Source organism: Stenella coeruleoalba, assembly GCF_951394435.1.
Source record: "Stenella coeruleoalba genome assembly, chromosome: 4".
Taxonomy (NCBI): Eukaryota; Metazoa; Chordata; class Mammalia; order Artiodactyla; family Delphinidae; genus Stenella; species Stenella coeruleoalba.
In genome coordinates, this window is record NC_137149.1 from 137672421 (window position 1) to 137691375 (window position 18955).

General features: G+C 38.6%; 1 protein-coding gene and 1 long non-coding RNA gene across 5 annotated transcripts in view; one reads left to right on the top strand and one right to left on the bottom strand.

Moving 5' to 3' along the window:
* The window catches only part of LOC307185701, a 133752-nt gene that overhangs the window by 66293 nt on the left and 48504 nt on the right, over positions 1 to 18955 (top strand). For all 4 annotated transcript variants that reach the window (XR_013828149.1, XR_013828150.1, XR_013828151.1 and 1 more), the window contains exons 2-3: positions 6535 to 6733; positions 15484 to 15566. This is a non-coding gene — a long non-coding RNA (uncharacterized lncRNA). The remainder of the gene's footprint in view (positions 1 to 6534; positions 6734 to 15483; positions 15567 to 18955) is intronic.
* Positions 1 to 18955, bottom strand: part of GRID2 (glutamate ionotropic receptor delta type subunit 2) — a 1377005-nt gene that overhangs the window by 2424 nt on the left and 1355626 nt on the right. The gene's annotated exons all lie outside the window — the stretch shown is intronic.

Below are 18955 nucleotides of genomic sequence, written 5' to 3' on the forward strand. Positions count from 1 at the left end.
GGGTGAATATTTTATTTATTTGCATATCTTTGGAAACCAACACCTTTGTATCCCTAGCATCTGGTCCTTGGTAGTTCAAATGGCCTATTAATATACTGTTTGAACTGTAGCCCCATTAGTCATGTGGAGGAGAACTTCCCCCTGTGAAGACAGGACATCTTAGGAAGCCAGGAAATGCCTGGTGAGGTCACACCTAAGATGCTGGCCTGGACTTGTGACCCAAAGACAAGCCACTGCCTCCTAAGAACACCGTAACACCCAGGGGCATCTTGGTGGACAAGCCTGAGCTTCCGGCTTGTAATGCCTGCAGTCAGAGTGAATTATTTGACCTGCAGGATTCTGAGGGCCACACAGAGGCTGTGAGGTGCTTTTCTCCCTTTTCACTTTGACCAACTCACTGAGGCTCTAGTAACTGCCTAGAAAACATCACACACAACACCTGGGGACTGGATATGATGTGGTGGGTGTAGAGTTCTATGTTGTTTTTGTTTTTAATCTTTAGGAAAGTCTTCTGTCTTCTTGTTCCATTGTTGTATTTACACTTTGCAGTGGTTTAAATGCTAATCACAAACAAGGTATGCATAAAAAAACTTCAATCGCATAAAATCAAACGGTAAATTTGAGTGGTATTTTTGAGAAGGAGCTGATTTTAAAGACAGAAAAAAACTTGGACCAGGACTATTAACATTCAGAATTGTAACTCCTATTTGATTTTTTTTTTAAATCACTTCTGTGTTTCTCTCTCTTGCGCGAGCTCTCACTCAAGACAGTCTTTCTGCATAATTCATTGTAGAAATGAGAGAGGAAGCATGTAATTTTATTTTGATATTACTGGTAAATCAGAGTAGTACACGATTGCCTCAAACTCTGAATTGTTTGAAATTTTGAATGGTTTTATTTGCTTAAGAAAATGGAAGAAAACTGAAACAGAGGAAGAGTCTATGAATGAGTTGAAAAGATAACTGTAGGTCTGGCGGCATATTCCGCCAAGTGTACACCAGGCACAGGGATTCTACCTTTTCATTCCAGACTGCCGACTGACTGAAGCTCTTTGTTCAAGCGAGGCCGTCGGAGCCACGCTTGGCATCGTCTACTAAGAAAACCTGACACACTCACCTACACGTGCTTATGACCTTTGCAAATATCTTTTTAAAAAAATTTAGTTTTTTATTGAATACCAATTAACAAAAGCAACACATGATAATTATTATACTATAATGACAGTGTACAAGGAATCTAGAGCCATTCAAGTAATACAAACCCAGTAAAGCAGAAATTAGAAAGTCTCAGGTAAGCACAAAATAAAATAAATATCATAATATTGGTAGATACACACTACTGTTCAATTGATTGATATTAGGAAACCAATATCAGCACATTAGGTTATGACTTCTTATGTATCAAAAGTCTAGAGCCTACTATTTATAATAGTCATTCTTGATAACAAAAACTTGAACTGAAGTCCTAACGGTGCCCCTTATGTAATGTTTCTAAATCTTGCTAATAAAAAAAGTCTTTTTGACAGCACTCTCTCTCTCTCTCTTTCTCTTTTTTTTCAAGTTTATCTCTTCCCATTCAATGTTAATTTACTTACCTCTGAACCAGCAAAATTTAAAGGCCGTTCCATTGCAGGACTAAGGGCAGTCAGACCTGACATTACACTTTCTATCTATAGAAAATTTGTGCAGACATTCAAGATCACGATTCCAGCAGGACAGTAAAATTTGCTGGAAAGATTTATCAATAGGAAATACTTTTAAAGAACACCAAGAGTCAGAATTTAGGGGCATTAATTTCAAAGATGGAAGTAGTATACACTCAGAAAATATTTCTCTTATTCCTTCCCTTTTTTGGACCATTTACATTTTAATTGTTGTTTTATTTATCATAAAGAAACTATCTTGTTGCAGAGATTTAACCAAGAGTTTTGACCCTGAGATATTAAACATGTGCAAAATATTCCAAGTAGAAATGGAAAATCTCACACGCTTTATGATAAAAGGACAGAAGGTACAGTGTAAATACTGCAGCAAAGATGTTAAAGCAGTGCACAATTAGATTTCCATATAAACATTATCTATTAGTTAAGTGAAAATCATGCTAAGTTTATTTCCCTAGGACTTTGGTAATGTGTGTTTTTAAGTGGTTTTCCTTTTTTGAATTTTTTTTTACTCGTGAGGTAACAGTGATTCCTCATGTAATCTGTTCCTTTTATGTACAATACACATCACACACACACACACACACACACACACACACACGCACGCACACACACACACACACACACACACACACACACACACACACAGAGTCAAAGTCAATGGCAGTGGGTGGTTTATGTCAGGGCTGGTTTTGACGCCCCTCTCCCGGAATAAGATAAATGTAAGTGATGAAGAACTCCTGGGGTTGGTTGAACTCATTTTGTATTCAACACTCTGCCTGGCCCCTTTCTCATCTCTTTCTCCCTCTCTTTGTATGTTCAAGCCTACTTGAGTTTCTTTTTTCTTTTGTAGAACTTGGTTCTTTTGATGTGTTTCAGGGCACGCCCTGTGGCAAAGAGAACTTCCCAGGAATCGGAAACATCAGCACACAGGTCTGAAACGGCCACTGTGTAATAGCCAGAAAGATTCAGGCTCAGAAGCTGGGTTTTCTCTCTCCAAAAAAAGCATCAAAACACATAAGAGGAGGGCAAACACGCAACACAACCTACAGATATGATTTTAAAGGGACACATACGAGAAAATTTAATTGCTAAGTAGGCATTTGGTGAGATTTTTTAACCTGGATTGAGCCCATGAGAGTAATTTAACCTGAGATATGTCTATAAGCATCTGCATATTTGCTAGTTTAACCAAATTCCCCTTATAATTTATAAATTAGTTTATTTTGTTTCACTGCTGTTATAGCATCTATGTATCTGAGATTTTCCACGGCACATGGTCCTATTAAAAATGATGTGAGAAAGTGCAGTGCTTTAACTCTCTATTTATTTGTTTATGAAGTTGAAAGAAATGCTGTTATAAGTATTGTAAAACTGCTGTTAGAAAGCACCATCTATATTAGTGTTAGAAAGCACCGTCTATATTAGTAATAGAAAGTCTAGATAGAAGGAGTTAATTATTTTATATCCCATATCAGTATTTCTATTTTCATAAATTAAAAATATTTAATAAAATAGCGTTATGTTTTATTTAAAATAGCTCTGTTTACTCACATATTATACTTTATGTGGCAAATCTTTCAGGACTATGTCACTGAATTAGAACTTGGAACTGAAAATTAAAAAAAAAAACAGAAAATAAGGAAAATCAGTGCAGTTTAAGTTTACCGATACACAAACATCACTTTAAGATGTTCAAATAATAAATTCAATTTTTACCCAAGTCTCTAAAAGAAGTCTTATTTTTAAAACCAAAACAGTTGGAAAAGCAAACTTAACTATAAACTTGGTAATTTATTGCTTTAGAAAACCAATCTATATTAATTAGGTATATTGTTTACTTCTGTATAAATGAATTCATTCTTGGCCGACTGAAAAATAGAATGCTACTAACTGAATAATAGATCTAGGAAAAATCTGACCAGCAAACAGTTGATTATTTTCAATTAAATCAGATTCAGTTTAGTAAATGTACTGAGCACTATTTATGTGTTTGTGCTAATGACATTACCCATTGACTCCTGGGAAAATAGTGGTATCACTGAATTCATCCAGCATTTTCCAACATACTTAATGCTTAGAAAAATCAACCAGCTAATTGCCACAATTTCTTTTAACTTTGGTCTCTATATCCACAGCTTAAAAGAAAGAGAGAAAATGATTTCTAAAATGATTCAGTTATTCAAATATTAGTAAAATACAAATTTTTAACAATAATATGGGCCGACAATTTTAACAAATTGGTAATGTTATAAAATAACTTTTATAACTACAATGTCTCTTGAATTTTTTCCACATGTATCCGGGTTACTACTTATGAATATTTGTACAAATATCTATGAATAACGGAAGAAAAAAATTTTTGACAATGGGAAAGACTGGGGATTCACGATACTCATTTAAATGCTACCAGGAAAGTTTAACGGGACTTTTATTTAAACCAAAACCTAATCTTTAATACAATACAAGTACACATAGAAGAGTACAAAATAAGGATTTTTATCTTTCTGATGCAGCATATACTAATCCTGCTTCTTTCCTTAATGTTACATAGCATTTCTAGAAACTGGATGCTTCCAAATTATTTGATCCTAAATTTTTTTTTTTTTTTTTTTTTGCGGTACGCGGGCCTCTCACTGTTGTGGCCTCTCCCATTGCAGAGCACAGGCTCCGGACGCGCAGGCTCAGTGGCCATGGCTCACGGGCTCAGCCGCTCCACGGCATGTGGGATCTTCCCGGACCGGGACACGAACCCGTGTCCCCTGCATCGGCAGGCGGACTCTCAACCACTGCGCCACCAGGGAAGCCCTGATCCTAACGTTGATAAGATACACAGATTGGACATTGCAACACTTTCCAGCTTTATGGCAGTGGCTGCATGCAAAGGGGCATATAAAGTCCTCAACCTGTTTATAAAGGTCAGGGAAAGCCACAGGTTTTGAAGGAGCAACACACAGGGCTTCCCTGTTGACACAGGATCACTGCTGTGACACATCACACCGATTGTCACATCATATATTTTAATGGTGCTAGAAATCTTGTTTTGCCATAGTTACAGTTGTTTTCTGCCTCTCCTTCTTTTCTTCAGAGGTGCTATCTTTGACCTCTAATATGGCATTGAAGTCTGGCGTGCCAGGTATCTGACTAACGTGTATCCTTTATATTAACCCCAAACCGGGAAATCAAGTGCTTTTATTTTTAAAAATATGCAAAATTTAAGAGAAATTTAGCCTTTTCAGATGGACTGACGAGTTCTAGACTTAGCAGTGTTTCCATTTATTTGACTGATGCCTAAAGTAAGTTTTCCTTAGTGTCTCACTGAAAATTTTTCCAGCCATGTTTATAGAAACCACTTGGGAAAACATACACCTATGAATTTTCCAAATATTTTTCTTTTTAAACAAAAGCAAAACATAAAAACTGATTAGAAATTAGTTGACCAGGGATTTCCCTGGTGGTGCAGTGGTTGAGAGTCTGCCTGCTGATGCACGGGACACGGGTTCGTGCCCTGGTCCGGGAAGATCCCACATGTCGTGGCGCGGCTGGGCCCATGAGCCATGGCCGCTGAGCCTGTGCGTCCGGAGCCTGTGCTCTGCAACGGGAGAGGCCACAACAGTGAGAGGCCCGCGTATCACAAAAAAAAAAAAAAAAGAAAATTAGTTGACTGAATTCAATCAGATTTTATTTTATTTTTTTAAGCTATAATGTAATCAAAAAAAATTTTAACATCTTTATTGGAGTATAATTGCTTTACAATGGTGTTTTTAGTTTCTGCTTTATAACAAAGTGAATCAGCTTTAAATTAAACTTTTAATTACATAAAGAGTTAAAGGATATGCTGGAGACGTCACACCTACCCAAATCATACTGTTTGGTTACTTTTATTGATTAAATTTACCAGATAACTGTATAATCTCTATTTTACTACTAGAATTGTGAAATGATTCCATTTTTGAAAATTTTAGTTATTAGGTGGCTTCCAAAAAATTTATTTATTTTAAAAATAGTTATTTGGCTCAATTGAAGGTTTTCTGCTCTTTTGTTTCTATGTCTTCCCCCTCCCCCCAATATATCTATGTGGATGTAATCTAAATATTTTTCTAAAAGAACAATGGGCTAAAAAATTATGCAAAAGAACAATGGGCTGATGTTTTCTTCAGTTTCCCCTTGTTCATGACCAATTTTTTAGGGACTTTAGGGATCATCTATTCCAAACCTCTCATTTTACAAAGGTGGCAGTCTTGGGGAGTTTACATGACTTTTTTTTTTTTTTTTTGCGGTACGCGGGCCTCTCACTGTTGTGGCCTCTCCCATTGTGGGGCACAGGCTCCGGACGCGCAGGCTCAGCGGCCATGGCTCACGGGCCCAGCTGCTCCGCAGCATGCGGAATCTTCCCGAACCGGGGCACGAACCCGTGTCCCCTGCATCGGCAGGTGGACTCTCAACCACTGCGCCACCAGGGAAGCCCTACATGACTTTTATCACTCAGATCTAGCACCATAGTAGGTGCTCAATGAAGATGTGTTGACGGAAGGAATCCGTATAGAGTCACATAAACACAATACCATAGCATTTAAGACATTGCACTGCAATGACTCATTTAGAATAATAAACTTTCATAAACGCCATCTCGTAGCTACAACACCACCATGAGACAGGAATCTTAGTAGATTCCATTGATTGTAGAAACGATTTAGTGGGTGAGATAACTGAGTTTAAGGATCATCAAACGGTTTGCCCAAGATCCGGCAGCTAAGCAGTGGAAGAGCTATTTGAACTCCTATTTTCTGATTTCTGAGCCTTGGTGAGTAACCACTGTGCATACTGCCCATAACCTGTTTTTCTCTGTCTCTCTCACTTTTCTCCACTCTCAGATAAAAGGCAGGAGCTGGTGTTATTAATCTTTGGAAGCCCAGGATGCTTGGATAATAAAGAGCGCTGAATAAATGATTGCCGCAGGAATAAACCCAGGACTCCGGCTAATGGGTCCAGCTCTCTTCTTCCTACACCACGATCCATTCAGAGCACAGGAGATGGCATTTGAGAAGGTAGAGGAAGACTGAAATCTCTAAGGTACAGAAATGCTTCAAACCATTTAAACTAATGAAACTTATTCTACGTTGTCAGTAACGTATGTAAGAACAGTTTTGCTTCTTGAACGTGGCTTAATGAAGACAGAATTTGCTGGTGGTTTCCTATGCACCCGATGCCTAAGCAAGTACTCAGTGTCCTGTGCACAACGCATGGTCTACAGACTCACGCGTGATTTAAACTTGACCCAGGGAGTCCAATCAGTCAGTACTGAGGCTCTCCTCCACCTGCCTTCCAGCTGAGTTTGCACCATGGTCCTGAGTCCGTAGGTACAGCCACTAGTCCTGGGTCCACACTGGTTTTCTAACAAGATGCCCATATCCCAGGCTGAGGTCAGGGGCCCTGTGATGTCCAGAGGCTTTGCTGTTTCTGTTCTTGCCTTAGAAGCAGGATTATTTGGAAAGACTGGGGTCCTGCACTGCAGAACCTCCTCTCAGAGCCTCTTTCACTGACGTCTCCCTCTCCCCAGTCCATCCCATTCTCCCCTTTTTTGTTGTTTGCTGGGGAAAATTTTGTCCCCTTTCCTTATTTCAGACTAACTCTCTGGCGTCTCTGTTTCTCCAGATCTCCTAACATTATCTTTCTGATAACCCTAAGTTTGTACCAAAGGCAGAAAAAGCACCTGCTTTCCACTTTGAAAAGAAATACGAAGGGCCTGGTTTTGAGCTTGGAGTTGGGAAGAAGGGAAAACTGCAGAAAGTAGAACGTAAATTCATATTTCAAACATATCCTAGCACAATGCTTTTTGAAATCGTGCATAAGTGGTTTTGACATATCACCACCATGTTAAATTATAATTGTTAGTTTGTAGGGGAATTTCTTTGCATCTTTCCAAGGGCAAATCCCCGTGGCATCTCCCCACGAATAGCTATTGAGACATTTCTCTGCAGGGCTTCTAGGAGGGGCAGCTCATAGCTCAACTATATCACAGGTTCTCTGTCCTGCAGGAACTACATTAATGCTCCTAGAAAAATTAAGTTTTATTTAAAACTATGCATTAGGAGTGGGAATTTCTTTGTTACAAAAATCTCCAAAAAATTAGTATGTACTTCGACATATAAGTGGAATTATAACGATGTAATAACCATTCATTGAATTTGAATAGCAACACAATACCCTTTTGAAATGCATTCCCATGAAGGTTCACTCGTTGTCCTACAAGTCTCAGATCAAATATTACTGCCCCAGGGAGGCCTTTTCTGACCACTCTATCTAAATGGGTTCCTCCCTTCTCTACCCTTTACTTTATGTCCTTCACAACACTTTTGCTATCTGAATTAGCTGCGTGGCAGGCAGAATTCTAAGATGGCCCTCAAAATTCCCACATGCTGGGGTGTGAGTTCTGTGTAATCCTCTCCCTTTGAGTGTAGGCGGGACCTTTGACTATGATGGACTATCTCTGCTGTGATTGCTAGTCAGTTAACTTAGAGCCATTCAGAAGTCAGATGACCTGGTTAGGCCTGACCTAACCAGCTGAGCCCGTACAAGGGACTGGGCCCCTTCAGAAGTCAGAGGGACTTGAAGCTCGAGAGGCCCTGTGGGAATGGCCAAGTGCAAAGGAGCTGTGGTAGCAAGAAAACAGGAGCCTCAGTCCCACAGCTGCAAGGAACTGAGTTCTTCCAACAAGTGAACTTGGGAGAGAAACCCTGACTCCCAAAAGGTGTGCAGCTTAGTCAGCAGCTCTACTGCAGCCTTGGGAGACGCGGAGCAAACCCAAACACGCTCCTACGACGCTTTCCCCGTCAGCGAGTATCGTTATCACCTGAAACTAAGCTCATAAAAGCGAAACAATCGACACAGGGTTTACACACGAACTCTTGCTATTAATATATTTGCTTTTAAGGCTCTCAACCAGTGGCGTCATACACGCTTTCCTATGTAGATCATATTATTGTCATATCTCAAGGTTAATAATATTTACAGAGGTGGAGAAGAAGCCTATACTTACCACCTGGTTACAAGAAAGATAATAAAATAAAAATACTAAAGAAATACAGTACTCTTAATTAAAAAAATTATATCAAGCACTAAAGGTAAATTTGGAATGGTATATTATTACAGACGTATTGATACTTATTTAAACAAGGACCAAGTTTAAATTGCAGGAGCAAATCCTTGAGCAAAATGCATACAGCTAGCTTTCAGTTTCCCTCTTCCCTCTCTTGTCATTTTTCACATAATGGAAACCTGTTATTAAAGTGGAAATTAAGTTAATTGCATATAGTTTCCTTTTGATAAGTACTATATGTATCATACCTGCACATAATCTTCATGATGCTGCTGTAAATCTTTTAGCCTTAATATGGTTTCCCTAAGGCATTTTTCTTAAAAAATTCCTCTCGGTTTTGAACTTTTTCCTCTGTTACAGACATGCTACCATATACTAAGATACTAATGTGTTATGAAAAGAAAAAAATTATTTTCTTGATACTGTTCAAAATGTCTAGGGATTAAAGGTATCATAACTATTTGTGATTCTGCTCATAATCTCAACTATTTCTCTCTGTACCAAAACCACCTTATGTGAAAAATACGTTACTGCTGTTTTAAACTCAATGTAGAGCTTAGTTATGAATTCTGATCTACTGAGTCATTAGAATTTTCTTCTAAAGTAAATAAGATTCTAACAGTAATGAAGTATTTTATGGGAGTACTTAAAGATGATGAATCGGGGAATGTGGAAATCATGAATAATTCTCATCCACCTTTCACACTCTTTTCCTACTGAGGCTTTCTCCCGAGTCTTCCATTCTCAAAGAATATCCTCGGAGAACAACAGATGCCAGGAATTGTAAGGAAAGGAGGGGCATGGGGAGAAAAAAAATAAAAGCAGAAACCGGCCAGGCACAATTTAAATCCTGAGGGCATGTGCCATGTTACTTAATTTGAGCTGCATGATGCAAAACAAATCAAAAATTATCCGCAAGTTGGCAAAGCCTGCCGAAAGTACAACGCGAGGAAGAAACAGAGTTAGCAGGCAGCAGATTTAAGGCATGCTTGTTGAGGTGCTTTGGAGAAAGCGAGCTGCGTGACCCCCATCCTCAAGCATAAAGAAACTCCAAACAGACTCATTTGCCACGAAGGATGAAATGTGGAGGTGCTGTGGCGCCGGGGCCTCTGCCTCTCCAGGAATCCTTCCCTCAAGTCAGTCTGGTGGGTTTCTGTGTCCCAAAGTTGTCCCTATGCAAACAACAGGTTGAATATTGTAGGTGTGGGTTATTAAAGTGTCCCTGGGACAATGGCGGTCTGTGTCCCATTTGTAACGCTTGGATTAATCTTTGGAAAGTGCACACAAAATGTGACATGATGTTGGCTTCCAACATTATTCAGTCTGCATAGCAGCAAATCCTGCCCTGTCTCCTTGGAAATAAAACTCTGCAGACGTTATCACTGCCATGTAAAAAGGAACCTATCGTTTATGCTCGGGGTTAGGGACAACCTGATAGAATTTCTGCTTGTTTGATTGTATAGTTTGGAGAAGCATTTATGAGGGAAACAAATTGTATTCTGTCATCTTCTTCACAGCCTCCCTAAAGAAAATCTGCAACCAGGTAAATCATATTATTATTTATTTTTCTGCAGATGGGAAAAATCAGAAAGCCTCTATCTTTTAAAAGAATTCCACATTAGTGTAGGATGAGAAACCAGAACTGGTCCCTAACAAAAGGCAGGATAGTTGGCATTTCCCCTCTTCTCACCTCACTTTTCCCCTTTTGATTTTGGAGGCTCTGGAGGAGAGTGCCAAGATGAGAAAACTGGGTGAGGAAAGCATGCTGAGGGGACTTAGCGTTCATCATATTTCCTTTCCTTTTTCCTGCATCCTTGGAGCTCCTGAAGCTTTGAGGCTTAGCCCCACCTCATTGTTCACCAGAAAATTCTTTTTGAATTATGTGTCCTGTTCACAAAAGTACTCAGTAGCATTGTGGAATTTGGAAAGATGGTCTCTCAAATCATTTTTTTAAAGTGCATCTCAGTATTACAATTTCATAAGACAATTAGAACTAAGATAATGGAAATTCAAAAGGCATGTGTTAAATTATAGACAACCATCAGTAGTGGTTGAAACTCCCATAGAGCAAAGTTGGAAAATATTCTCTCTCATTTATGACCAACTCCGAACACAGGAGAAATCGGAAATTGCCTAACAAAATGGAATTAAGGCAAAAAAAAAAAAAAAAGTCAGGGCATTGTTCTAGAACAGTGGCTTTTAAAGTGTGTTATAGATGAATGTCTTTATTTTTATTATTAGAATACAATTACTCCAACTGTAATTTTTTTTTTTGTCTCATAGGCAAATAGGGTTTTGTCAAAGCAGGTTAGAAATGGCTTCCCTCAAATTTTATGGTGTAGACACTTTCTTATACTACTTTTGTTTGTGGATCCATCAAAACACCAAAATAAGTTGAATGTTTAGACTTTGGTCTAGAACAGTCAACCATTTTCCTCATTTATTGCCTTTTAATAAGTAAATTTCATAAATTTTAAGGTACAAAATATGTTGAAAATACTGCTTTGATTTTGTTTGGCATATTGGGAATCAGCATAAGGTTTTATTTGGAAAATAATATAATTTCCATAGGAAAAAATAGGTTAAAACAGTAGTTGTAGAAGACTATAGCTAAATTACATATAGCTTGCTTCACAGTTTATCTAGAAGAGGTGGGAAAATCTGTGAAACCCGAAGCCCAGTGCTTTGAAATGCCTCCCTGGAGCAGTAGATGTGGTAATGGATGGAGGGTGGCCCGTCCAGCTGGGCACTCATAGGGGGCTCTCGTGAAACCTTCCCTCCCCTCGCTCATTCACCAAGATAACATGGGTCACAGACGGCCTTGTTGTATAGACTCTAAAATTGCATATTGCCTTTTTCTAATGTGTTTTCCTTCTAGGGCTTCAGTTTTCACCTGCAATATGTCTGCTTGGACCTGGTACCAAGAGTTGCATTGATTTCTGCTGTTTATTCAGCACTTCATTCGGCATCAGAGGTGGGGTGAAAGGAGTAGTGTAGGGTTGCCCAGCATGATTTTTGTCCCGGGCAGGCCAAAGGTAAAAGGAGAAGCATGTGGACAGTAGCGTAAATGGGGAAGAAAACAGCCCAGTTCACAATCCTGCATCAGCCAACTTAGTTTTCACTGTTCAACTTTGGGATGTAAGTTAGATGAAACCTAGACTTCCGAGAAGAATGAGATCAGCAAGGTCAGCTGTTCAGGGCACTTAGAGGCGGGGATGTGTGCATCACATAACATCACTGTCAGGAGGAACAAACATTCCCACCAAGCGCTGAGAGTTTAGAAAGAAGATTGAATTAAAATTGTTTATTTTTTTAAAATACTTTTTCATTTTTATTTTTTAAGAGAAAAGTCTTTCTTTTTCTGAAGATTTGGGCAGTAGATTGGGGTTAGGAGGTGTTGTACCAAATTATTGGTATCTGAAAATAATGTGGACAAAATATACTCGTTTCTTTCTATCTTTATTTTCATGCACTAAGAGAAAAACGACATACCCTATGACCACCTAGTCAATTTTTTAGGAAGTACACTCTAAGTCACTATATTTATACGTTTTAGAAACATCCTTGTAAAGAGAGTAAAAAATAAAATAACCAAAGGACTTAAATGTTGGGCTTACCTACCGCTAAAGAGAAGAATAAAGTACGTTTAAAATAATTTCTTTTTCAAAAGAGGGCTTGAGTCTTTTCACAAAACGCTGTTACTTATGGAAGAACGAGTCAATGTTAAAATCTCGACAAATGGTGCCACAGCGCCACCATCTGGCCTTGTAGAAGACAGCAGGGAGTCACAACATGAGAGAGGAGCGCAAGTTAGTGTTTTCTCTTCCCTAAAGAGCGACTGGATAAAGAAAAAGAAGGCTCTGTCTCAGTGTAGCCCTGCATTTGTCACTACTTCAGCTAACATCAAAGGTCTGTGGTGTCAGAAACTGCCTCCATCTCTTTTTATGTTTCTATTTTAATTTGAAGAATGAACATATTTTTAATGGCTCAAACCATAAAAAATGAAAATCTCCCTAATGTTAGCAGTCTTTCTTTTCCTTTATTGACAGAAAATAGAAAGACCCCGCCCCCTTTTTTTAAAAGCATTAAAAGCCTGTAATTCAATGTTAGTTTGGTAGAGCTTACCAAACTAACAGGCTTACCTCCCTCATTTTCAACTTGTCTTTGGATATGTTTTTTTATAATGTTGCTGAAACTTTTTTGAGCTCTTAAAGCTCTGAGATGTTTAAGATAAAACACATTTTAATATATAATCAGAAGGACAATTTGACCTTGAAGGCATGGTGAGATAATTTAATGCATATTTAAAAGCTTGCTTTCTTTGGAATAAAATTTTTACTTCTAAAATTTGAATGTTTTAAGAAATATGTGCATTTTTTAAACTTTCTGTTGCAGTTTCACAACATTGGACACAATTTCTAAGCAGCAGAGTGGTGTATGTATTTTCATTTTGACATCTCTTGACTTCCATAGAGTTGTTTTGAAAGATTGTCTTAGCTAAGAATTGTCTTAGCTTTCACCATATTTTTCACTCTATTAGCAGGTGCTTTTATTAATTAAAAGATATTATTATATTAAACAGAAATATGTACAGAATAATAACATTGTAAGACTATTTTGAGCCTACTGTGAATGAGGAAAGGGTTTCAAGTGCTTTCCATTTAATATCAGACATTAAGTTCTTTCAGGATACTATGAAGAATGTCCTGTTACTATCTTCATTTTATAGATGAAAAAATGAAACACAGAGACACTGAGTAACTTGCCTTGGGTAACACAGCTGACAAATGATGGATTTGAACCCTAGCCTTTAGACTCAATGTCTTTGATGATGCCACTAACCTATTTTCTCAGGATACCAGTATTCTCAAAATATTTAAAATTTTATACTCTTTTGTATTATTGTATTTTCTCTTTGCACAAGAACCTATTTAATGTACAAGTAATGCCTTTAAAACATTTTATTAAAAATATTTCAATAATGTTAATGGTTAAACAACGGTTTTTGAAGGCTAACCTAAAAAACAACAATTATGTATATCTTTTTTCCCCCATGGAATCATATACCATGTGTTCAAAATAAGTGACTTGTAAATGAACTTCAGAAAATGAACATTTTGTAAACTGAAGACTGTTTTTATTTTACCTAATTTTCTTAGATTCTAAATAGTCACTTTAGATACTTATACTGAATTATCCATGCTCATTTTATTGTAGTGTATTCTAAAAAGTAATCAAGGGAAATCGCTGTTTATATTTTGATTATTTATAAGGAAACTGTTCAGTTTTTTAATATTTGTTAAAATGTTTGGAATTTTCTAAAATTCTCTAGAGGTTCAGATTCTCATATTTTACCAATTTTGGAAAGTCTGTGCATATTTAAGTTTTATATAACAATTACCCTCCAAAACTGCTCTTAAACTGGTCTTATTTGAATTTTTAAAAAATATAGTACAGTATGTCCCATATTATTCTAATGGGGATAGAAAAATATGGGGCTATACAGAATGTTTTACTGTAATTCCACTCAATGTTTTATGAAGAAAATTGGAAAAATGTGACATCAAAAATATCATAAGAATGTACTTTTTTGTCCTGTATGTGGATTGGAGAATAGATTTTTACCACGATCATGTTGGGGTCACTGGGTAGGTTCCCTTTTGGTATATGAGATAGGAGGAAGCATTAGCTCAACATCAGCCTAACAATTTTATGAAGTGAAGCAATCACTGGAACCTTTAGCAATTTCTTTATTAAAAGCCCCTAATCGTTAGTTGGTGTGGAGCTTGGATATTGTCTTCAGTATTTCTAAGTATTTTTACATGTAAATATGGCGTTACTATTTTTACTAATTTCCTATTAAGTTTCATAATAGCTAATTTAGATGAAATTCAAAAACAAACATTTAGACTAGCAATTAAAAATCATGTAATGGTTATTTACTGAAAATTTGAATTATAGACATTTTAAGTCATCCAGCATTTGCACTTTGTTGACTCAGATTTTTGCCCAGTATTATTATTATCCATGTGTTTTAGCTATTACTTGGGAGGTAGGACGGATAGGAGGAGGAGAAAGATTGTGAAGGGAGAAAAGGTGATTTCTCTGTTCGCCAAGGACACAGATACAGAATAATACAAAAATACAAAAAATAATACAATAATACAAAATTCCACCACACAGTGGAAGAATAATACAAATTCTTCCACTGTGTGGTCAAGGAACAGTTCAATTCAGGGCACCTTGAAGGCTCAGCCTGTGTCTCTCCAGAACCACCACGAGAGGGCGGAGATGCTGATTGTCTTTCAGCAGAACTGTGAGAAAACAGGTTTTGGATTTCTTTTGTGTATATGGTACACCTTATATTAGCACACTGATACTGATTTAAGTAATGCACTAAAGATTTTCCTTTTGGGCATAATTTTTTTTCGACAGAATTAAGTTGCGGTATTGTTACTCTATCCAACAGGAAGCCACTAGATTAATTATCCTCAAATGTCCCTTAGATCATATAATTTGGCTACACAAAAATTTCATTGCCCATTGAATGACTTTCCATCTTCTTATCCTGAGGCTCGTATCTTTATATCCGGAGACTTCAATTCTGAATGTTTTGGCTAAACCCAGGTTCTACATTTTCAGTGTTTTGCTGAATATATCCACCTGGATATTTTACCTTCATTTCAAATATGATATTTTTAAAACCAAATATCTCCTGTTTCAGGCACCGGCACTGTTTCAGGCACCGAGGAAAGAGCCTGCCCTCAACTTGCTTACATTCAAGCAGAAGGAGAAAGACGATACCAGGTCAGTAAACTACTTAACGTGTTAGTACACGGCACATAGTAAACCATACGTGCTACGCAAGTGAACTGAGCCATGTAAGAGGAGATGGGAAGTGTTGGAAGAAGGGGTCATAACTTTCAGTAGGATGGTTTGGGGAGGTCTCACTGACCCTAGATTTTAACCTCATAATTCTTTTTAATGTTGTGCTTTAGACAGAACCTTGTTTATCATCCTTGATCTAAGTCATCACCAAATTCTATTGATTTTCTCAGAAAAATCAATGTGCTTTCATTTTCCCTTGGACTGCTTTTTGTCTTGTTTAGCCTCAGGACTACAAAGCTTCCTAACCTGACTCTGTGCCTCTGTGGCAGTGAGGGCAGAAGCTTAGCAAAACTGTTTCCATGTGGCCCTGTGATAAGCCAGTGGGTTGTGAGTGGATGTGACGAGTGCTACTTCTAGAGCCGGTGCATTAAAACTCCCACAATCCTCCGTGTTCTCTCCCTACTTGTTCTGCAAGCTGGATGCAGAAGGTCCATAGGAGGTGCAAAGTCCTGGGGCATGAGAGCCACTGGATAGATGCAAACCTGGCCCTAAAGTGCCAGATGGAAGACCACCCTCTCCTGGTCTTTATATGAGTGAAAAAATAATCTATTACATTAAGCCACTGAGATTGGGGGGAGGTATTTTTTATAGCAAGTAGCATTATTTACCCTAATTAATATGGCCTCCTTCTATACATCTTAGACCACTGCGACACCCCATTAAGATGAACTTTTTTTTAGTAACATTGAGTCATTGCTCTGCTGTTTATTCATAATTAGGTGAAATCTGCAGCTGTGGTTAAATCCAACTCTGTCTTCCTATGGCTAAACAGAAGCTGCTGAGAATGATCCAAGAAAACCCCTTACAACTGAACAGGACTTATCGTGGCCCCCAACCTCAGCTGAGCCCTCAAAGCTGTACACCAGTCCAACTGTGTTGCTCTAGCGAGCTCTCCATTCCTTATTCTTCTAAAATCTCTGACACATGACCCTCACAATGATTTGCCTTCTCTATCTTATGAAAACTAGACTCCAACAGGGTTCTCATCCTGCAATCGAACATAGACATTTACTTGCATTCATACTCATCCTATCACCCTGTCATGCAGTTACAGTAAAATATGTATCCCTTCTCCTATTGAAAACTAATCATGTCCTGGATCTCATTCCTTTTTGCCTTTTTTTGTTTGTTTGTTTTTGTTTTTGTTTTTGCGGTATGCGGGCCTCTCACTGTTGTGGCCTCTCCCGTTGCGGAGCACAGGCTCCGGACGCGCAGGCTCAGCGGCCATGGCTCGTGGGCCCAGCCGCTCCGCGGCACGTGGGATCTTCCCGGACCGGGGCATGAACCCGTGTCCCCTGCATCGGCAGGTGGACTCTCAACCACTGCGCCACCAGGGAAGCCCGGCTACTCACTCTTATAGTGTTTTCCTTGATCGTTTAGCTAGTACACTCTTCCGTCTTTTGATCAAATGTTCATCCTCCTCAGGGTTCTATGCCCAGATCTTATCTTCTGCTAACTAGACCCTCTTACTCCTTGGATGATTTTGTTACGTCTCACGATTTCACTTATACTAAATACTTCAAAAAATACCTTAAGCCCACACCCAGGCCCATTTCTGCCACAACTCTCTCTGGAATCTTTCTACCTCCATCTTTCCCTGCTGCTACTACCAGACACTAGGACTCTACCTTGATTGCCCCTTGAGGTTCCTAACTGGTCCACCTTTCTCAGATCTTTTCCTACTCCAAAACTTTCTCCTAGGACAGCTCAAGTGGTTTTTAAAATAAGAATATGATCAGGTCACTACTCCACTCTAAACACTTTAATGGCTCCCTCGTGTTGCCCAGAATTTTATTCCTTAAAAATACAAATTCTTTAAACTGGCTTATGAAGCATTTCAAGGCCCGCTCCCTACCTCTTCATTTTATTCTCTTGATATTCTCCTTTCCCTCTAAGTTCCAGCTCAGGCTACTTCTTTCAGTCCCTGGAACTAATCTTGCCCTCTGGCTTCAGGTCTGAGTCTATGCTGGTCACCTGGTGTAAACGACCCTGGTCTCCTCTGCCTGGTTGACTCTCAGTTTCCCTGTAGGTCTAGCTCGGAATCCCAACAGGGGAGCTTTCCCATCCCAGCTCGGGGTTTGCAAATCACCCTGCATTTCCATTATGACAGCACTTACTGCAATTTTTTGTCCCTGCCTGTTTTCCCCAGTAGACTGTAAACACTGTCATATTCCTAATGTTCCCAGATGTTCAAAAATGGAATAGATTGTAAACGGGATGAGACTCAAACATTAGGTCGGAAATTGGGTTTGATGTCTGTAGCTCTGTGGCCTTAAGTCTTTACTGCTCTTCGTGGGCCATGTGTTGGATCCTTCTCAGATGCATCTTGTGCTTTCCTCCTCTGTGAGCTGGATTATATCTTTCCCTTTACCTAAGAATGTCTTTCTCTACTTTGTAGAAATTATACTCTTTTTGAAGCCCAGTTCCAAAACTGTCTTCTCCAGCAAGACATTTTATCACCCTGTTGAGAAAAGATCTTGCCTTTTTCTGAATTCACAAAACATTCTGGACTATTTTTAAGTACTTATAGTATATAATTTAAAATCACTGTATTTCAATAAAAAGCTTTCTAGGGGAGAACCTTCTCTCCCTTCTCTGAATTCCTATAATAAGTTGTATCATTGTGATGGGACACATTATACGCTGCCTTATGTGGCAATTACGCATACACATGACATCTCTTCGTAATAGCTTTGGGAGTCTTGCATGTTTATACGTACTGCGGTACATAGCGTCTTGTCGTGTATATAATGAACTCTCAGAATATAATTGTTGAATGTATCAACCAACTACCTTATCTTCTGTTTGTCTCCATAAACCCCCTCTTTCAAGCCAAATAGCCTTATTCCCGGTCCAATACTTGTCAAGTGTATTTTCCCATTTCATCTTTGCACATTGCTTTTACAGCCTACATTCATATCTCTGATTGTCAAAATCCTACCTCTTTGGCTCAAATATTGCTTCTTTGTGAAGGCTGCCTTAATGCTTCCTGCTTGAAGAGACTCTTGGCTAAGGTGCTTGGCCTTGGGTTTGTGGGCCATAGAAATACCATGAAAAAATTAAATCATGGAGCTACCTGACTTGAAAAATCACTTAGTAAGATTACCTAGTAAGGTGGGGAGGAGGGAGGTGAGCTGGAAAAGAGCAACACTTGGGAGACCTAGTGTAGTGTTTCCAGACAGAGGCTAACATGTACTTAAACTTGTCCGGTAGCTGTAGGGCTGCAAAAAAGGGGGTCAGGTAGTGGAGCATTATGTAAGCTGACTCCATACGGGTTTGTTTTTCTAATGTTTCCACTTAAGGAATTT